The sequence below is a fragment of the Xenopus laevis genome, chromosome 5L, assembly GCF_017654675.1.
Source record: "Xenopus laevis strain J_2021 chromosome 5L, Xenopus_laevis_v10.1, whole genome shotgun sequence".
In the NCBI taxonomy this organism is placed as follows: Eukaryota; Metazoa; Chordata; class Amphibia; order Anura; family Pipidae; genus Xenopus; species Xenopus laevis.
In genome coordinates, this window is record NC_054379.1 from 79,588,543 (window position 1) to 79,611,639 (window position 23,097).

The 23,097-nt window shown below is 37.7% G+C and overlaps 2 long non-coding RNA genes across 2 annotated transcripts in view; one reads left to right on the forward strand and one right to left on the reverse strand.

The window, feature by feature from the left end:
- Positions 1-9,152, forward strand: part of LOC121393711 — a 36,659-nt gene extending 27,507 nt beyond the window's left edge. Inside the window, exons 3-4 of the long non-coding RNA XR_005961279.1 lie at positions 6,410-6,480; positions 6,848-9,152. This is a non-coding gene — a long non-coding RNA (uncharacterized LOC121393711). The remainder of the gene's footprint in view (positions 1-6,409; positions 6,481-6,847) is intronic.
- On the reverse strand, positions 234-22,367 carry LOC121393710. Its single transcript, XR_005961278.1, has 5 exons — positions 22,026-22,367; positions 4,494-4,545; positions 3,832-3,999; positions 1,958-2,057; positions 234-1,082 (listed from the first exon to the last, which is right to left on the reverse strand). It is a non-coding gene; the product is annotated as an uncharacterized LOC121393710 (long non-coding RNA).
- Positions 22,368-23,097: the final 730 nt, after the last annotated feature.

Consider the following 23,097-nt stretch of genomic DNA (forward strand, 5'->3'; position numbering starts at 1 on the left):
ACAGACAATTTTACTTCAAATCGAATTCGAAGTAAATTCGAAGTCGTAATATCCTATTCGATGGTCGAAGTATCCAAGAAATTACTTCGAATTTTCTTACTTCGAAAATTCCCTCGAATTCACTTCGACCCTTGCTAAATCTGCCCCTAAGTGTTTTTTGTGTTATTAGGCTTTTTATACAGCAGCCCTCTAGTTTGCAATTTCAGCAATTTGATTGCTAGGCTTCAAATTACCCTAGAAACCATCCATTGATTTAAATAAGAGACGGATATGAATGAAATGGCCTGAATAGAAAGAAAGATTTTTAGATGGGGTCAGTGACCTTTGATCGAAAGTTGAAAGGTCAGAACTACTACGTAATAAAAGTTAACTTAAAGCTGAACCACCCCTTTAAATTCAAACAAATTCACCAATGATGTGGTCTCTTTATTGTTGGATTGCCATGCAATTTTTGCTTGCCAAAATTACAATAGAAGGGTTATTTATTAAAATCTGAATGTTAAAATCTCGAAAAATTTTAGTTTTTTTCACTAGAAAAAATTTTTAGAGGGGAAAAAAAAACTTTTTCAAGATTTATTATATCCTGATGCTGCAAAAAGCCTGAATCCGAAAGTCAATCTGAACTTAATGGTAGCGGCACCTATCTCAATTTGAGGTTATCATGGTCTGCGCTGGGCTTAGCCCGAAATCTCACTTTTTCTGGGTTTTTGGGCAAATTTGAACAATTCGGGAAAAAAGTCGTGTTTTCACTCGATTTTATCAAGTTTTTCGGTGATCTGATTAAGTCGTTTTTTTATCAATAAGCTAAAATCAGGTATGGGAGTTTGCCCGTGGTTTTTTTTTTAATAAGATATGAGATGCATTGGGATTTTAGTAAATAACCCCCTAAGTGTTCTGAAATACGTATGTCCAATGGCCAAAGCAGCAATCACCTGAACAAAATACATGGAGACGTAGACAGAGTTCTCATTAAAGAATTATTTTATATTCAAATCGCCCCTTGCACTGGAGAGCCAAGAAAAATGTTGTTGTTGTTTGAAGAATCTATCCAGACCTCATTAGTCTTAAGTCCATATTATGAACTATTTAATCAGATGGAAAGAAATATTAATACATTTTTAAAATATGTACTTAATATTTGTCTCAATATTGTTACTTGTACGTATATACTTACTTAATATACATACATTTTATGCAATACTATATGTGCAGAAATCATACGTTTTAGAATTTTTTTCTTATAAAACTGAAAAGTATCTACATATATTGTTTATAAACAATTGGATCAAGTTTCTGGGAAGATGCACATTCATTTCAAATGGTAACATATGCTCCTAATAAACAATGTGAATTGTGTTGGCATTACAACAACTAACACTGGAATGTTTCTAAATGAATGTGACCCTCTAAGCTTTATTGTTGGTACTGCAAGAAAAAGGAGCTTAGTAAAGCAGTTTTAGACCAAATTGTTCTCCTGAGTTCTAACAAATGATGTCAGCACCACAGTGCAACTCAATTTCCAAGGGAGAAGGACATTTTTATATACTGTGCCAATAAATCTTTATCTAAAGCAAGACCAGGCAGACCTAAAGGGACCACCTCAATGTCTGGAGAGAGGTCCCAATGGGAATCAAAATTTTACATTGCTTGTACATGAACCTATAATACACAGTATAGGTATGAGGGATCTTTCTGTAATTTGGATCGCCACACTTTGTCAACTAAAAAAACTATGTAAACATTTAATAAAACCAGCAGGAGTGTTTTTCCTCTAAAAATGGTTAATTATATCTTAGTTGGGATTAAATACAAGGTACTGTTTTATTATTACAGGGGAAAAGGAAATCATTTTTTTAAAAATCTGAATTATCTGATTAAAATGGAGTCAATGGAAAATGTCTTTCCCATAATTTTGAAACTTTTTGGATACTGTGTTTCTGGATAATGGGTGCCATACCTGTACTGATGCTGGAATGGTGTTAGCAAGTCTATGGTCTTTCTGTGTGAACAGTTATCCATAAGGTTGTTTAAAACTCTGGAAGCATGGTGTCAGCAGTCTAAAACAAAATGAGAGACCAATATTTGAAACAAAGAATTAAAATAAACTGCAATTCTATAATTTAATTGTTTTTTGACATTAGTAAATATCACTCTGGGTAAGTTTACATGAATTCATTCTCTAAGTTGAGATTGCCTTTAAGGAAATTGACTTGATTCCTTCTTGGGAAAACTAATATTTATTATAAAAGCTGTGGTTAGTGGCCCTTGCCAGGATCTTTGGGACGACTCATTATACACTAGAGGCTTCAGTTTTGCTCTTAAAGGAGAACTAAAGCCTAACTAAAGAAGTAGACTAGAAATGTTGTACATTATGTTTTAGGTTTCTGTACCAGCCCAAGGCAAACACAGCCCTTTAGAAGTAATGATCTGTGTCTCCAAAGATGCCCCAGTAGCTCCCCATCTTCTTTTCTGCGGATTCACTGCACGTGCTCTGTGCTGCTGTCACTTACTGATATGAAGGACCCACTCACAATATATAGTACACGTAATATAAATGTCACAATATGAGGCTGATTAGTAATTAATATAGATAATTACTGCATGGTAGCTCAGAAACCAGTGCAATTAGCATGAGAATGTAATAATCAGCCTTGTAGCATCAGCTTAAATAACAGACAAACCTCATTTTCTGCTGGATAATTTGTGATGACCCCTAAGCTTAGCTTCGCAACAGCTGCTCAGAGCCCACTGAGCATGTGAGTGTCACAGACACTTTCCAAGATGGTGACCCCTGTAACAAGTTTGAAGTCCTGGATTATTGCTGCCATTGACAAGCTGAAACTGGTGCAATAAAAAATATAGAATTTTTAGCCATATTAATTTTTAGGGTTTAGTTCTCCTTTAAGAAGAAGCCAACAGAGCCTTCTGGAGCATATGACTTACTGATAACAATAAAAATGTAAGAAATAATGTTTCTGGGTAGAAACAAGATTAGGCTACTTTGGGCCCCATGGAGTCATAGGCATTAAAGGGGTAGTTCATTTTAAATAAAATTTTAGAATGACATAGACATTGATATTGTGAGACAACTTGCAATAGGTTTTAATTTTTCTATTTTTTATGGTTTTCAGTTACTTAGCTTTTTGTTCAGCAACTCTGCAGATTTAAATTTCAGAAGTTATCTGGTTGTTAGGGTGTTGCTTACCTTTGCAATCAGTCAGTAGTTTGAATGGGTGGTTTGAATTAGTGTTGCTAGGAACATGACATTCTATATATATTAATGTACATGCAATCATAACCTGTCTACAATTGCACCCTCAATATTTTGCTAATACTCTCTTGCCAGTGGGTCTGTGAACAGTTGCAGTGGATAATTCCTTTATTTCATTCTGCAATTTATACTGCAGTCAATAAGATTATATTTGCTTATATAAGAACCAGCAGAAATGAAGAATTGGAACACAGACTGCAAAGAAAGGCAAAAATACATTTTTTGAAAATATTTGCTAGCTTTGTTAAAGGATTGGGGTACTTTGCTTATATTTTATGAAAATCCTGTAAACTGTAACTCATTCCTACATTTTGCCACTTTAAGTTTTAACACAGACAGAATGGGCCCTTAAGGAATTCATTACATTTCATCATATATTGAACAGTGGGGGACCTACACGAGAAATGTCTCGAGCACATGTAGTTCAACCATTTATTTTCTGAAAAAATAGTTATTCAGATATTGGAATATTTGTTTTACAAAGCTTTTGCAATTAACCATAACATAAGGCCAAAGGTTTGCGTTTTTGTCAAAAGATAAATCAGGACTGCGACTCCTACCTTGACCTATGCATAGCTGGCTTTAGAATGAGGGAGGTCTTGAGCCTAAAAGTAAATTATGAGACTTTATTTTTCTTTGCGACTTCAATGTGTTTGATGGGCTGGCTTTCCTGATTTCTCAGTTTAGTGGATATCCCAGGCATGTTCTTTGTTTCACTGTATAAAAACCTGGGGCACATAGATATTAGATATTACAGAAGAGGTGAAAACTTGAGGTAACAGCAATACATTTCTTTTAGGGGGTTATTTACTAAACCTGGTCGGGCTTTTTGGGGCAAAAACTGGAATTTTTCGTGGAATTGTTCCCCCCCCTTAGATTTATTATACCCCAATGCTGCAAAAAGCCTGAATCGGAAAATCCATCATCTCAGACATGTCAAGGTCCTGTATAAGTCAATGGGAGATGCACCAATCTCAATATGAAGATTGGTTTGCGCTGAGTTTAGCCAAAAAATCAGAATAATTCAGGTGTTTTCGGGCAAAACCCCCCAAAAATTGTATGATTGGGGGGGGAAGAGCCCGAAAAAATTGTACAATACCATTTTTCGTACGTTTTCTTCTGGTTTTTACCCGAACAGATTAATTTGAGCTTTTTAAATAATAAATACGGTCAAATCGGGTATGGGAGTTTGGTCTTGTTTTTTTTTTAAATAAATAAGTACCTGCTGGTTCTCGCTACAGGTACCATAGCCAGGTCCCCTCCATCCATGACTCCTGGAAAGAAGGAAAATCACAGTTGTGTTCATTGCTTTGTGGGCAATGGGCTCCTGATTGCTAAAGCGCTGATTACTACAATATCAATACAATAATACAGGCAGTCAGACCCAACAGTGCAAGTAACAGAGGACATGCAGAAAGTGCATTCAATAGCAATGTCATTTACAAATAAGACGATAATCAATGAAAATATTTGATTACATTTATACTCAACAGTTCCAAAAAATGACATTTGCATTAAGGAAGCAAGATAATATATGGGGAATGGGACCTGTTATCCAGAATGCTCAGGGCCTGGGGTTTTAGAGATAAGGGGTCATTCTGTAATGTGTATCTTTTAAACATTTGATCGTTTAAACATTGAATAAGCCTAATAGTTTTGTTTTGCCTCAAATAAGAATTAATTATATCTTAGTTTGGATCAAGTACAAGGTAACGTTTCCTTAGTACAGATAAAAAGGAGGTCATTTGTCAAAAATTTGAATTATTTGCTTAAAATGGAGTCTATAGGAAATGGCCTTTCCATATACTTTGGCGTTTTTTTGGATAACAGGTTTCCAGATAATGGAACCTATAACCTAAGGCAGTATTTTTATACGGCTCAGTAGTAGTGATGGGAGAATAAATTTGCCAAGTGCAAATTCACAGCGAATTTCCGCATTTCACCACAGGCCAATAAATTTGCAAACCTGCAGAGAAAATTACCTGGCGAAAAATCCAAAAATGTGGACAAAAAATTTGCATTAAAAGTTGTTGCACGTCAAAATTATTCGGACGCCCATTGGGGCTCATTTATCAACACTGGGCAAATTTGCCCATGGGCAGTTGCCAATAGCTTTTTAAAGCCAGCTGCAAATAGAACAATGAATGCAGCAATCTGATTGTTTGCCAGGGTTACTGCCCAATGGGCAAATTTGCCCAGTGTTGATAAATGACCCCCATTGACTTTAATGCACTTGGACAAAATAGGTGTGCGTATACAAAATTTTGCTACCCATTGACTTCAATGCGTTTCACACATTTTACACTGTTCACGAATTTCGCGGGAAGTTTGCGATTTTTTTGGCAAAGCGAAATTCGTCTTTCACTACACAGTAGTCGTTGAATTATGATAAAGAGACTTGGTCTGATTTAATGCTTTGTTGTCTTGTCCAATAGGGAATTTATTATAAGGTGCAGTGTGGTACAGCTTTAGTCACCTATAGTCTCCAATCAGCAGGTAACATTTACAGGTCATCTGTTAATAACATCTTAGCGGTTGCTGTGGGTTACATATGGGATACTCCTTGCAATTCCCAATTCTAATCTCTATAAAACAGGGACAAATAATTAGAAGTGCTACATAATAAACAATAATATGCATATTGCATAAACAAAAGCATGTTGTACATGTTTTAACTGATGCCAAGAGAATCACAAAATCACAAAAAAATTGTCTTTAATTAATTTGGGCACTAACGGCAGTGTCTCAAAATGAGTGCTAAAGTCCCTTCAAATTTATGATTGTGTAAATATTTGTCTCTAACACCTTAACTGCCTGTGGGACATTCATTGCTCTCAGGACAGGAAATAGGGTTAAAAGCTGACTAAAAAAATGCATGTGCTGCATGTCAGCTTATGTAAATAATAATTCATCAAAGAAGCTTGGGCTTGTGAGACGCATCTGGTTTGAATTAAAAACTGTAATGCATTCTTGGAAAGTTGCTAAAGGAAACCAGAACTCATTAAGAGATCTCCATATCTCATTACTTTATTAAAGCCACATAAACACTCAATCCAAGCACTTGTAATAAATTGAATAAGAGCTAAAACCTATATTTCTGTTATGATAGCATATTTTAATATTTTGCTTTTTTTTCAGTACCTCTCAATAATCACCTTTCTACATCTGGTAAACATTAGCTGAAAAGAATATCCAAGATTCAATGTCAAGTAAGTATTTAGTAACCCCACCTATAACCATCTGCATCGAAGGAAATCACTTGACATTTTGGGAGCGGATAATAGCAATTGTTTGCTCTATTGGCTCAGTTTGATGACTGTACAGCCAATGTCAGATGTAATTAAATGAGAGAAAAAGGGTCCGCCAAAGGTACATTAGACAATAGCTAACAGATAAATATTGACTTCACATAAAACACCATTTAACAAACCATTTAAAGGACCAGTAACATAAAAAAAACTAAAAAAATTCATTCGTATAGAACGACATAAAAACACCAAGACAAATGAAACTTTAAAATAGAAAAGCCCTTATTAAGAAATAACTAACAGAAACTTCGCTTCCTGTCCTCTACAGAAAAGGCCACAGGGCAACGACGATCCATTTCTTCTCCTATATTCTACTGACATCGTGTTCATGCACCATAACGACTGCCACAGAGGAAGGCGATGTCAGCGGGCTCCCCATTAGCTCCCACACTGGGACAGCAGTTAATGGCAATGAAGAGGCAGGAGGGATCCTGCAGGTACTGAAGTGCCCGTTGAGTTTCATGCAACTGAAATGCTCATCGAATCCGACCACCATAGCCTTCACCTCGGGGTCCGTCTCCACCGAAGCCCAGTCCTTGGGGGTGCCGGTCACAAGGTCAGCTCCGCAGCCAAAGTGAGGGATCCCCGCGGCCCGAACTCCTCGCTCAGCGTCCGACACCCAATTAGATAGACTTTGCCCTGGAGTCGGGCAATGCCGACATGGGTAAATACAGCTTTTTGGCAAAACCAGCAACTAAACATGTACAGGTATTACTTAGCATCAGGGCCGGAACTAGGGGTAGGCAAAGCAGGCACGTGCCTAGGGCGCAAAGCTGGCTCTCTGTCGCCTACCCCATGTCCAGTCCCCTCTTTCCCCGTGGTTTTCCAGTCGATTAGTGCTTCTACACATGCACTCTTTGATTTGCGAATGTGCGCATACGTCATTTTGCACATGCATGTGTCATTTTGCGCCATTGCATGAATGTTCGCACGCCCATCTTGCCCCAGGACAGGTCAGGTTGCCTAGGGGGTTTGGCCAGCCTGGCCCGGCTCTGCTTAGCATCAGACTGGAGCAGCGGGGCCCATGGGGGCTGCAACCTGAGGGCCCTCCTAGCAGCCTCCAGGGCCCCCTCCCAATGTCTAAACTCTACCCGTCACTACTTTTCTACTTGTCAGGGGGCGGCTAATCAGAGGAGTGGGCCTGGGCCCACCAGGGTTTTTCCTGAGTCCCGCCAGCCTAGTCCGACCCTGTGTTAATTAGTTATTACCTGTGAACAGGGGTGGGGCTGGGAGTAAGCTCTTTTTTCCCAAAAAGTAAGAGAGGAGTGCTGCAGCTTAAAAGGCTGAGGAGAAAACACAAAAAGGACTACGAGTATTGGTTTGAGTTTGATTATTAATGGCTGAGGAACTTTGGGGGAAAAAAGAAAATATGTTTTACTGCATATTCTCCATGGAATTATAAAAAAGTGCCCTATTCTGGTCGAAAGGCTCTTCCTATGAATCCCCATCATATATAAAGAAGGTCACATGCTAATATAGAGTTCAGCATACTTTGTTACATACATACAGTTACATACATTCAGTTTTTGGGCTATAAAAGACCAAAGTCCATCACGTTTTTGGGTTATAAAAGACCATCAAGTCCATCAAGTTTAACCCCTCCATATGAACCCCAGTGCACATATATACACATACTTATACCAACCTATACACTCACATATATAAACTAAATATAAAAATATCTATATTAATTGTAGATTTTAGTATCACAATAACCTTGCATAGTATGCTTGTTGAACAAATCAACCAAGCCACTCCTAAGGGCTTTAATAGAATCTGCTATCACAACATCATCTGGCAGGGCATTCCACAACCTCACTGTCCTCACTGTGAAGAACCACCTACACTGCTTCAAATAAAAGTTATTTTCCCTCTAGTCTAAAGGGGTGGCCTCTAATGAGTTGTTTGTACTTTCTTATGATGAGCTTCAGCTTTGTACCAATCTGAATGGGGTCAAGGACAACTGGTGGACACATGGATTTATTTCAATAGGCTGGAGTCAATGAACATAAAATCTATGTTGCTGGCAATTAATGGTCTTTTCTGCTAAAATCTGGATTCTAAGTTCTGCAACAATAGTAGAGTCTATTCTTTTCTTTGTCTTGTGCTATTTATTGGGATAATTGTATCTTGTTGTGTATCAAAAGGGGAATTGATTTGTTACAAACATTACTACAATACAATATATGAAGTACAGTTTTGGCCACCCACTTTTAAGTAAGATATAGTGGAACTTGAAAAAAGGATTGTTAAAACTGCACTGAAAGGTCTGACAAAAAATTTAATTCTCAACCTTTGAAAATCTAAAGGACATGGTCGGCTGGTCCTATAAGCAACATAAGGATTTCATAAAGAGATGTTCATCTATAAGAGTGCTTGAAACAAATGCATATCTGTTAAAATAGGAAGTAAGTATAGGTTATAACTATTATAATAAAGTATATTGTAAAGGTAGAGAAGTTATACGTTTTACTGTAAATTAGGTTTTAGGGATGTTGCAGTAAATAAAATTAGTAAAGGCCGTATAAGAGTCACTATATTAATATTTTGGGGTTTGAACGTTTTTTGTTTTGTTGTTGTCTTCCAATGAGATCACATTTGGGAGACATTCAGCTTTTTCACCCCAAACTCATTTACTAAAAACTATAAAACCTAAAAATGAATACATGAATCCTTTACACTACTTGCTTGGTTACTTGCAGTTTTGCCAATATGGCTAATTAAGAATAATGTACTAATTGTGTATTTATTTCTTTATGTTCTATAACATGTTCTGTTGACATCTTGTATAAAACAGGCCATTTGTCTGCGTTTCTTTTAAGAACCGCTAGCATTTCACACGTCTGCCTGTCACAGCGATTTGAAGAAAAAGCATGCAAACTGGGATATTTACAAAATACAAGTTTGCTTTAGGGCAAAGTTATGCGAAGTGCAGAAAGGCAAAATGAAAAGGAAACATCTCGAGCTGAGTTCACATCTGTGTTCTCAAAGATTTATTGTTTAAGGGAAGAGAAAGACGCATTTAAAAATCGGAAGTTAATGATATTAGACTGCTTAACAGTACACAGAAGGATTAGTCTTTTCGTTTTAGTAAAGAATTCCAGTGAACTCATAACTGTACAGAGCATATGAAATGATCAACAGAAGGAGGGGAAACATTCTTCATATTTGAAAACATAAATCATTCTTTCTTTCACCCATTCCTCTATTTTCCCTTATGAACTATCAAAAATGCGAATCAATCAAAGCCTCTCCTTTATAATTAAAGTTAAAATGGTTTAACAGGTTTAGAGTCATTTGGAATCTCAAAGCTGGACTTTTGAGGTCTAAAATTTAAGTAACAATTCATATTTTCCATGTCAAAATTAAATCTAATATGAATTAGGGATGCACCGAATTCTGGATTCGGCCTTTTTCAGCAGAGTTCGGATTCGGCCGAATCATTCTGCCTGGCCGAATGGAATCGGAACCCTAATTTGCATATGCAAATTAGGGGCAGTAAAAGAAATCGAATGACTTGTTGTCACAAAACAAGGAAGTTTTCAACTTCCCACCCCTAATTTGCATATGCAAATTAGGAGGGGGAAAAACTACAGAGAAAAAGAAAATCCTTTTTTAAAATGTGAATTATTTCATTAAAATGGAGTCTATGAGAGATGGCCTTCCCATAATTGTAAGCTTTCTGGATAATGGGTTTTCAGATAACCCATCCCATTTTTATAAGATAAAGATATGTAACTCTCCTTTAATATTCATTTTAGGGATGCATCGAATCCACTGTGTTGGATTCGGTCTAACCACCAGATCCTTCACAAAAGAAATGGCCGAATACCGAACAGAATCTGAATCCGAATTTGCATATACCCGAATTTGTAGGGCAGTGGAGAAAGTAGTGCTGTGAGTACTGCAAGTCACATAATGATTCTTTTAAGGGTCTGCCACCAAAAAAAATTTCCTTTGTACAATAAAGGAAAATGTAATTAATTCTAAGCAACTTATAAGCATTAATCAAGAAAAAAAATAATGTTTTAAAGTAATTTGTAAATGAAATTGCTATGAAAGCAGTATCTGTCTGTTTGTTTGTATTCTCTGCACTCCTGTCTCCTGAAACAATGGGCCAGATCTAGTCAGTGAGTAAAAGTTATCTCCTGGTTTATCAGATGTTGGTGAGTTTGGCTAAACCTTTTAGTAAATGTAGTGTGCGGAAATAATTGCCAGCAGGTACCATTGTCACTCTTATTCTAATGGACAGCCTTATCTGTTTAGTGGCTTAGCCATGGCCCCCAGAAAGTCAAAGTGAGTCTAGAAGCACCCACATATAGATAAAGGGTAACATTACCTTAAAACTGGATAGCTAACTGATCCTTAAAGCTTTGTGGTGCTTAAAACAAGCCAATATTCAGGTTAGCCAAACATCAGAATACATTAAACTTGTTTCCTCTAATCTCCTTTGCCTGCCAAAATGCTGGCCCAGAATTCCTGATTATATTAGCCTTTAATTATCTCCTGCCATAACTTTTTGATGGATTCACCATAGTTTCACAATGTAAGGGTATCTCATGAAACCCTACTTTTAGATTGCATCAATCTTCAAAAGGATATGGTGCAAATTCCCTAACCGGCGAAAATTCATTCATTCATTCGCTACCATCGCAACACTTTAGGCTAAATTTGCTAGGACAATGCTTATTCACTAAAATATGAAGTTGCGTCCAGGGCGCTGAATGCTGGAGAATTTTCGCTAGTATTACTTCGGCAATCAAAGTGAAGATGCAATAGCATTGCCTAATTTGCATTCCGCATGAAATGATAAAGTTACATGGACGTATATGTTGCAGCAAATACATTACATTACACAAGCCCAGGGAACCTTAATAAATAAAATAGAGTTGTTATAATGCCCTACACATGAGGCCACTGTATAGTTTATTTTCCATATGTTAGAAAATGTATGGGGGAACCCGGTTACCCAAAAAAATGTATGGACTTTTGCAGTCCTATGCACTCCTGTGCACTTCGCCTGGTCTCAGCTGGCAAAATCAAGTCTGGCGAAAGAGGTAACATTTAGTAAAATCCGCATCTAAGTGAATTTGCAGAGTTACGTCCATTCGCCAGAGCGAAAATTCTCCTGGTGATAGAGTGCGAATGATCGCTAGTGTCTGTCTCTTTCGATAGCAAAGTTACGCCTGCTAGTAAATCAGCGAAGTGCCTGAATGACGTCACACTGGCGAATTTTTGCCAGCGTTAGTCACTTCCCCTTTAGCAAATCTGCCCCATAGAATGATTCAGAAAAATTCTCTGTCCAGGTAGGCATGATCATAATATATCTCTTTAAAGAGGTGGTCTAAATACTGTTACGTAACTTCAGATGTTGCTGCTCTGTGTAAATCTGGCTGCATGATTATTTGTTCCTACAAATGGAGCTGGAATCATTAAACTCAAGCTTTCTTACACAAAACCTCTAAACAGAGGCATGCCCTAACACCACATATTTAATTACAATGTAAGCCAAAATTTGCAAGGCTACTTTGCGTTATATAACAAGGTGACTTATGACTCCATTAAAGTTGCTTTTCATGAAAACCCAGTCTTTATTTGCCTTCTAAGCTTTAAAGGAGAACTAACCCTAAAAAGGAATATGGTTAAAAATGCACTTATTGTAGCACCCTAAAGTTTCAGCTTCTCAATAACAGCAATGATCTTTCTTCTTTGGTTAAGCTTTACCTCTCCTTAAATACTAGTTGAAATTCCATTTTTATCTAACAATACACTGGCCCTGAATTTGAATGGTCGCAGAAAAAAACCCTTTGCTTGTATAATAGTAGCAAAGGGCTATGATTACTGCAACTATGCATATATACATTCATTACAGGCTATTTCTTGTTATCCAAGCCCCATAAGGATATTAATCCATATCACCTCCTGCCTGGGGATTGTGAAACAACAGGAGACAATGAGAAAATTAAGCTTTTGAACATGAAGCCTATAAACAATGGAAGCTTGCATGCTGAGCGAGTAACACCTTCATAAAACATAGGAGAAACAAAAATAAGGAAAATTATTATATATTCTCCAATTAATACTATATTTGATAAACAATGTCAAAAAAGCCTTTAAAATGAATAGTGACCTTTTATATAGGTCAACTTTTTTCTGAGTTCTTATTCTAATTAAATTAGAAGCTTTCAAGCAGAGTTGCCTGACCTTTTTTCTCCACTTAATGTCCACTCTACATTTAATGTTTTATTACTGTACAGTGTGATATCCAGTTGTAAAGAGCAAAACTCCCGAAAGTGCACCATAAAATTACATTTGCACTATTCAGTTGAGCTTTATCATGTCAAATCCCTGGCTTGAGCCATTTGGAGAACAAAACGTGACATTATTTTGGCACCCAGATCAACCCTGTGTCTGTATATCTCTGCAAGTCTGCATTGTTTAGGATCCAGAAGCTCTAAGACAAAGATTTGGCTTCATCTTGATTAGGGCAGAATGTCACACCGAGAGAGCCAAGTCAGCCAGCCAGGATTATTTGCATAACATTGGTCTGCCTCTGGGGCATAGCTTGTCACTAGAGTCCAGCAAGTCAAGCTGGGTTCTCTTTTTAAGAGAAAAGAAAGAAAGATGCAGCTCCTGTATGCTGAATATATTGTTCATTAGCAATAAAACTAAAACAAAAAATGTCTTTCATTAAGGTTTAATATTAATATCTATCATACCATTAATAAAATGACAATTGTCCGGTATATTTCACTTTTTTAAACCACAGCCACTATAATACCCACAAATTATTTACTGAAAAGCTGGGGTGTAACTATGGGGGGAACAGACCCGGTAATTACACAATTTATATAACCTTGCACTATGCAATCCTGTCCCCTTGGGATCGAAATTTGATTGGTCCTTAGATGCCAGTCCCCCATCTCCCATTAAAAGGCAGCCCTGACCACTATACCAGCACAGTATGCAATAAACTGGGGCTGATACCTGTAGTGAGATTAACCATTAATGCCTGTTGCAGTTGGAGTATTGAAGAATATGTTACTTCAATCATTAGTGTACAAAGGAAGTACCTTTCAATTGAACTGTTTCCTGTTTAAGTAACATGGGCACCATTTATTTGTTCTGTCACTACATTGTAGTTTAACTACATCTCCCTTCCTCCAGACACTTTCAGCAAGGGTTAGTGTAGGAATGTAATAATGCCCTAATCTTCAACTTCTCTCGTCTTGAAGGAATTTCTTATCACCCAAAGTTGGGCAAAAAGGATACAAATGTGTTAATTACTTGCAAACACATTGGGGCAGGTATGCAGTGCTGTATGGGTGTGTGTTCTGTGGTTCCTTGGACCTGGATTTACATTGGATATGATAGTCTAAGTAACGTAAAAGACAAATACAAGAGGTCCTATGCACTCAACCTATTATCAACCAATTAAAGGGGTGGTTCACCTTTCAGTTAACTTTTAGTACGTTATAGAATGGCTTATTTTAAGCAAATTTTCAGTCGGCCTTCATTTTTGTTTTTTTTATCGTTTTTGAATTATTTGCCTTCTTCTAACTCTTTCAAGCTCCCAAGTAGAAGTCACTGACCCCATCTAAAAACAAATGCTCTGTAAGGCTATACATTTATTGTTATTGCTATTTTTTATTACTCATCTTTCTATTCAGACTTTCTCCTATTCATATTCCAGTCTCTTATTCAAATCAATGCATGGTTGCTAGCGTAGCTTTGACACTAGCAACCAGAATGCTGACATGGCAAACTGCAAGCTGAATAAAAAGCTAAATAATTTGAAAACCACAAATAATAAAAAATGAAAACCAATTGCAAATTGGCTCAGGCTATCACTGTCTATATCATACTAAGGGGCAGATTTATTAATGGTTGAAATGAAATTTAGAATTTTCTAAATTTTGAATTTTTTATGGTCATAATTCGAATTGTATATAATCCAATCTTGATTCGAATTTGATTTTCGAGATTTATCAAACCCTGGCCCTTTAAAAATTCAAAGTTGACTATTCACTACCTAAAACCTGCCTGTTCATGTATAAGTCAATGGGAGAGGTCCAGGGACCAATTGGAACATGTTACTAGCCTTCCTAACATTCAAGTTTTTTTCAGAGAAAAAACTCAATTCGAGTTTATTCGATTTGCATTTTCGGGTCGGCAATATTCAAGTTTTAGATACTCTAATTTCTTCTTAAATAATCCCCAATCTAATTTCGAGTATATTCGAATTTATTAGTGTTAAAAAAATTCACATGAATTCAAAATTCGACCTTTGATAAATGTGCCTCTAAAAGTCAATTTAAAGCTGAACAACCACTTTAAAGACATTGAGACATTTTGTGCCTTAAGTTTATAAAACATTCCCTCCTCTTTAAACAAAACAGGGATTGTTTGTCCATATATTGCAATATATTTAAGCGGGCCAACTACATCACAGTCATCCCATATCTGGCCAGTCCTATGCTCAATTTTTATCTGATTCATTAAGAATTCTATAGTTTCATTATACATTTTATAAAGGGACTAAGTTTTATCTGCAACTTACTTGCTGCTTGCAAATTTGCCCTTTTATTGGCCACCTATGGGATCACCTGACTTTAGCTGGAAAGGGTGGGAGCTACAACATGGAGCTGGTCACTGCTCCTGTATAAACTATAGCAAAAAGGAGAAAGTTGTGCTCACCTCTAATTTTTTATTTTTTTTTAAACTTATTGTTTATTCAAGTTCAACATTTTGCACAAAATGCTAATGAACAGCTGTAAAATGTAATACTGTGTCACAACATACAATAAAATAATATTATAAAATAAAATATTAACATTTCGCATAACATTTCCATTGTCACCGTGTCATTCTTACTGGCTACTTTACACGAACTGAGATTATAGCTATAACAGTCAGTGAGATATATACATCTTATGTATGGTCATCTTTAGCAATCCAGGGACTCCATATTAACTCATATTTGTCCAGCTTATCTTTCAATAAGTAAGTGATTTTTTCATTGGCCGCAATCCACCATATTTTCCCTTCCAGTGCTGATTGGTGTGGCCTCATCGCTAAATTTTAAACCATTGAGCGGGGGTGCAATGAGGCTGTGACCAAAAAATTCACGTGGACAAATACAAGAGTCCTCTGTACTCAACCCATTATCAATATATTTAAGATATTGAGCCAATTTCTGCCTTAAGCTACTAAAAAATGCCTTACCCTTTAAAAAAAAAGAGGAATTGTTTGTCCATATATTGCAATATACTTAAGCTGGCCAACTACGTCAAAGTCATCCCTGGTCTGGCCAGTTCTACATCCACTTTAATCATATTCATTAAGAATTCTACTGATTCATTATACATTTTACACAGGGACTTAAGTACAAGGTCTTTGTTTTGTTTTTCCAGTGAAAAAACGATGCATTTAAAATGTGTTTCTATTGGAGATGACTAGCCCCAAATTCAGAGCTTTCTGGATAAAAGGTTTCTGAATAATGGATCCTACACCTTGCAGAAAAGAATATTAAGTGAATGTTGTATGTCATTTCTAGCAACCAATTCCAAATAAGTAGAGGTATGGGACCTATTATCCAGAATGGTCAGGATTTTCCAGATAAAGGGTCATTCTGTAATTTGGATCTCCATGCCTCAAGTCTGCTAAAAATCATGTAAACGTTTATTAAACCCACTTGGATTGTTTTGCCCCCATTAAGGATTAATTATATATAAGTTGGGATAACGTTCAAGGTACTGTTTAAATATTACAGATGAAAATACTTTTTGAAAATGTTATTAATTATTTGATTAAAATGGAGTCTATGGGAGACATTTCTGGATACCGGATCCCATACATGGAATGTGAACAGATGTAATTGCAGTCTTTATTGCAGTCTAATGCAAATAAATGAACATTCTAAGGGCTCTTACACATGAGCGTTCCGACCTGCGCTCCCCTGCGTTCCGTTTTTTGGCGTTCAGCCGCAGGGGAGCGCAGGAATAGACGCAAGTCATTATTTGAAATGGGGCTGTACTCACTCAGGCGCGTGTAGGCGCCGAATGCAGGAAAAATGCAGCATGTTGCGTCTGAACCTGCGTTCGGCGCCTACACGCGCCTGAGTGAGTACAGCCCCATTTCAAATAATGACTTGCGTCTATTCCTGCGCTCCCCTGCGGCTGAACGCCAAAAACGGAACGCAGGGGAGCGCAGGTCGGAACGCTCATGTGTAAGAGCCCTAAATCTGAAGTCAGCAATGGTCTCACCTCAACTGTATAACATTGGTGTATAATGACACCATATTGACTAGGAAGTATACATTTTAGTTATATACAAAGGTTAATTTACAGAAATTGTTTCTATTTATATATTTACATAAGAAACATGAAACCCCTTTTGGTGGGTTTGGTTACTAATTTTAATTTGATACGGTGTTTATTTAAACAAAAATGGCAAAACTTTTTTTTCCCCTTGAATTCTGAGTTTCCCACAGATTTTATTTTGCTCAGGCCTGTCCCTCATAGAAAAAGTGATGGGTTTGTACTGGTTCTATGTTTACAGATGGGTGCACGATAGCTTTACGTTTAGTCAGCATAAATATGTGGATATCTCAAATATATGAGACCTGGGCAGCAGTTTGGTGACTAATAATACCAATGTATTTTTCACTAAATGGCATTTTTCATTTTAAAAGAATATTTTGTGGCATCGTGATTGGTAGCAAGATTTTGGTGATTGGTAAAAAGAGCTTATTCCACTTATATTTGAGACAGAACTGAAATGTCTTTTTGTTTAAAAAGATGAACACAGACATTGTGACCTCTAGTAACCTTTGGGACATCATGATCACAGTTGCAAACAAAGATTCAACAGACATTGTGACCTCTAGTAACCTTTGGAACATCATGCTCACAGCTGCAAACAGACATTATGACATCATGCACACATTAGTAAACAATGGTTGAACAGACATTATGACATCATGCATACATTAGTAAACAATGGTTTAACAGACATTATGACATCATGCTGGACAACAAATTGTAGCTGGGTTATTACTCAAACTGGTCATTCCTATTTGGACAGTTCATGAAGACAGATCTTTTTTTTCTGCCTTTAACGAAAAGTTCTTAGGAAATATTTCTTTTTTGATTACAAAATGAAAACCTTTTGGTGGATTTGTTTTTTTATCTTATTTTTATCATTTAAACATGGAAAAACTGGTGAGTTTTTTCTCTTTAATATATTTATTTCCCAAAAACATAGTTATTTTCTTCTAATACCAAGTTGTGTGATGCTTTATATGCAATTAAATGGGTGTTTGAATGGTAGCATCTCTATGCCTCGCTGATTAACTGTTGATGAGTGTTTTCATACCCCATATGACTCCATTAAATGTGCTCAATTAAAATCATGTTTTCTTAATGTAGGTGCTAATCAAGATTCAGATGATGATGATGATGACTTTGATGTTTATGAAGAGACTTCGGTTACAGATGTTCCAGATGATACAGAAGCCCAAGGTAAGGTTCATACTCTAGTATACTATACTTTTTTTACAATAACTACTTTTTGGCTGTAGTTTTAATGTACGTAGTAGTGTAACTGTATCTTTCCTGCTAGTTAAACCTATATAACCTAAAATAATTACACAGATGCATTTTTTTCATACAAAAGCATACTTGAAATGTGCTTAAGATATTGTTTATTTTTACAGTACCAACTGTTGATGATAACACGGAAGACGATACTGAAAGTAAGATTTGATTATTATTTTTTATTTCTATGAAGACCTATTATTACTACTACTAGAATTAAAGATGCAACGAATCCAGGATTCGGTTTGTTTATTCGGCCAGGATCCGGCCTTTTTCAGCAGTATTCGGATTCGGCCGAATCCTTCTGCCTCCAGCCGAAGCGAATCCGAATTTGCAAATGCAAATTAGGGGCGGGGAGGGAAACGCGTGACTTTTTGTCACAAAACAAGGAAGTAAAAAATGTTTTCCCCTTTCCACCGCTAATGAGCATTTGCAAATTAGGGTTCGGATTCGGTTTGGTTTTTCGGCCGAATCTTTTGAGAAGGATTCGGGGGTTCGGCCGAATCCAAAATAGTGGATTCGGTGCATCCCTAACTAGAATACAATTAATTTAATATAAAGGACAGATCTAACAAGATGTCATGAGAGTTATTCAATAGCATAAATATTTTCCCTTTGTTCCTTCTGGTAACCAAATGGCTGATTTTATTATTCTGACAGTGCAGGTACTAAAAGGCACTCAGTTTAAGAACATGCTAATTTGATACTTTACCATATTACTGTATGTCAGTGTTATATAACTTGCTTCTCTGTGGATAGTTAATGGCATATTCCCAGAAAGCAAACTTTCTTATATGCCCTATAATGTATATATATATACCCACAAATATCAAAAAGCATGTAAACCAAACATGATTGAGATAGGCCTGCGGTATAAATATAATTAAATATTATTTTTTTCTTTCCATTTAGCAGCAAATGATGAAAATGATGACTTTGACAATGACAGTGATGAGAATGAGCAGCAATCTGAAAGTAAGATTTTATTATTTTGGGGAGATACCATTTGTCACTCCGAGTATACTGCAATTTTGACATGAGGACATTTTATGATCCAGAAATTTCCAGGAGACTTATTCAGAGACACCAATCCCTACTTTAATCTATTAACCCATAGTAATCAATCAGTGGCGTAACTACCGGGGGAGCAGGGGGTGCAATTGGGCCAGGGCCCGCACCCCCCAAGGCCCCCCGGCAGTCACGCGCCCACTGCAGCGCCGCACGGAAGAGGGTGGGGGGCAGGGCCCGGCTGCACGGCCCGCACCAGGGCCCGCCCCCACCTAGTTCCGTCTCTGTAATCAATCATATGACTGCTTCGTTATTCTGACTCCAAATAGGTTCTAGGAGGTCCCCCATAGGCTAAAACAGCAATTTGGCAGGTTTTAGATGGCGAATGGTCGAAGTTGAATTTTTAAAGAGACAGTACATGATAAATTTTGAAATTTGATTTGGACTATTCCCTTGTTGAAGTACACAAAAATTAGCTCGAAATTGAATTTTTTAAATTCAAATATTCACTTTGACGCTTGATAAATATGCCCCATAGCTGTATATTGTATTGTCCCACAGGTTAATAGGTTCTTAGTTGCATTTATTGTATAAATATTTGGTACATGATAAATTCTAAATATAACTTATGTCTCCTTTCTTTTCTCCTACAGAAGACCCTGAACAAGCCAGGGCCCAGTTGGAATCGTTACCTAAAAATGAAACAGAGCTTGGTAAGCAGAATGTTAATGTACAGTAATCGAATGAACTATGTTTAGAAAAAGGACAGCTAGAAATCCTTTTTCTGTATTCATATAAAGTTTTACATAGACTTGTAAATAAGTGCTGCAGTTAATTTTCAGTACAATGTTATTTTCTTTTTCAGGGATGATCAACCAATTGTTAATGAGACTGGATAGTAACAGCCAAAGAAACTTCATCATTGTTTGCTCTGTTTTGGGCAGTGGACTTTTCTTGGTTTTTGTCATTTTGGTGTGCCTGACATTCTGTGTTGCAGATCTAAATCCGTAAGTATTACTTTAACTACTTGCTTTTGTGTCAGTTTCATCTTCTGTATATTAACTTTGTATTGTTCTTATTTTCAGTGATGAAGATAAACTGATTGAAGCCGAGGAAGGTAAATATCTTAGTTATCTAATTTATTACTGCACTTTAAGGGACTCTGTATTGGGGGAATAAACACTTTGCATGTCTGTTTTCACAGGACGAGCTAATATTGAAGATTAAACCAAGAAAGCACCCGCCTCCTAGCAGGCCCGGATTTGTGGAAAGGCCACCTAGGCCCAGGCCTAGGGCGGCAGGATTTTAGGGAGGAGGCATGCTGCCCAACCACACCCACATTGGTTCAAAAACACCGGGGATGCACTGGAGATACAAGGGGCGACGAACGGCAGTGGGCCTAGTGGCACCCACTATGTAAATCCGGCCCTGCCTCCTAGCCAGGAGTTCTTACCTTAAAATGGTGACTCGTCCTTGCCCTTTCTGGATGTAAATTATGAAGAATTCACCTACTTCTGAAGAACAGAAGACACGGCTATATATGCAGATGTCATATACAGGAGTGGTTTGACCCTAGACATGGGCCAGACTTCAAGCATGGCTCCTCACATTCTGTGGGATGGGCTTATGCATGCTTTCTTTTGCCTTAAAGGGGAACTGATATACAATAAAATAAAAAAAAAATCAATATAATCAGTGGCGTAACTAGAAGTCACAGCCCCCCCCCCAACTTATCCTAGTTGATGCAACACAAAGGCCACAACGCCATGCAATAGCCACAAGCATATAATGTGTAGAAAGGAACAAATCCATACTGGTTTAAACAGCTATATGTACTTTATTGAAAAAAACATGTTTCAACCTAGCCCTCTCTCAGTCTTCCAGTAGAGCAGATCAGGCCCGGACTGGCAATCTGTGGGTTCTGGCAAATGCCAAAGGGGCTGCTATAAGGTGCCATAGAAAGTCAGTATTTAGTGGGCTGGTGGGGGCTGTTTGGGCCTCTATGTGTGCTGATTGGGTCTCTGTAAACCTGAAATGCCAGGGCCTATTTTAATTCTCAGTCCGGACCTGGAGCAGATTATGGCGTAGTCAAACATCTGCAAAGCACAAATAAAGAATATTTTATCACTCACTTTTTTTGTCTTCAATGTCATTTGTGTTAATGACTAGTATATGTAATTGCTTATGTTATACAGATAGCTAGAATCGCAGCCATAAAGCAGGGCAGGACTGCTGCTTATAATGGGTTTCAGATACGATCTGTGCAGCCACTGAGACAGAATGCTCTGTTATACAGATAGCTAAAATTTCAGCTGCCCTAAAGCAGGGCAGGACTGCTGTTTACAATGGGTATCAGATAGGATCTGTGCAACCACTGGGACAGAATGCTCTGATATACAGATAGCTAAAATGTCAGCCATAAAGCAGTGCAAGACTGCAGCTTACAGTGGGGATCAGATAGGATCTGTGCAGCCACTGGGACAGAATACTCTGTTATACAGATAGCTAAAATCTCAGCTGCCATAAAGCAGGGCAGGATTGCTGCTTAAATGAATGTTACAGTTGCTGTTTTCTCCACTGACTAAGAGAATGCCACTAATACTATCCTAAAACCAGTTATTCCTGCTTTGAGTAAGTTTAATAGTATCTGCCTGTCGCTGCACACACAGGGTTAATTATTATACGTGCCCATCTGTGCTGCTTAAGGCTTAAACTCCTCTGTTTGCTCATAAACACTAAACTAACACAACAGAAGCTTTAACCCTCTGTTAATCAAGCAGTTTATCACAAACAGTCTAGTCATATCATGGTAATACCCCCTGACAATTCCAAAAGACTTACAATTTTGATGTGAGCAGAGGTTATTGTTGCTGCTGATTGGGGCTGTCTGAAGACACTCACTCAGCCTCACTCTCTGCCTGGGTCAGGTGTGTTGGTTTTTAGGTGGCTCCGCTACAGCTAGTGACTGTTTAGAGAGGCACAGCCACAGGCCAAAGACAATAGAAGCACAGCAATGGGACAGTCAAATGTCAGTTGACTCCTGAAGCCATACACCTAACCCACAGCAGGAGGAGTGGGGTGGGTCCACTAGTAAATAATCTATTACATTACTGGTCAGTTGAATGTAAGTGGGTGGGCCCAGGATGGTCCAGCAGCCAGTGACCTGCAAGTGTTGAACCCATGTCTCTCCACCCCATCCGCACCCCTTCCATTCCCTTAACAACCTGTTGCTAAGGTCACATTACAACAGATGACCAGTCAGGTCAAGAGCCCACCCAGCCAGCAATGGGAAGGCATTTTGGGATTAGTGTGGATAAACTTTAAAACTTCCAAGCCATATTTGTGTGCTCTGCTGCTCCCTCCCCTTTGAGGCCCTGTGTAAATGGAGTAGACAGGCCCGGCAGGGTGGGGCTTGAGGCCGCTGCAGCCAGTCGTATGCCGAGTTCTTCTGGCCTGCCCACCCCTACAACCACACAGTAGTTGTTCCTGCCCACCCCACATGCAGCCAGGAAAAATGAATCTACCTGCACAAGCTGAAGAGTGCAAATGCGGAAGTACAAGTAAGATAACACATCACCTAAAATCCTAGCCAGGCCCCCTCTCCTCCCGGGCCCCACCGCAGCTGCGGGGGCTGCTTTCTCGGTAGTTACACCACTGAATATAATATTTTCACAGTGAAGTCCTTTGTGTAACTTTTTTCAAACTACAAATAAGTTTTGGACCTATTTATCTGTGAAATTGTTATCTATAAAGAGTATGAGTTGGTGACCCATTCTATGGTGATGGATTCATGATGCAATTTTTTTGCCCTTATGGGAAACTTTTATTACAATACAATAAAAGATTAAAGCTGATATTTAACGAGTATTTATTTTAGTCTTTTTTATTGTTGTCTTACAATTGCTTAGATATT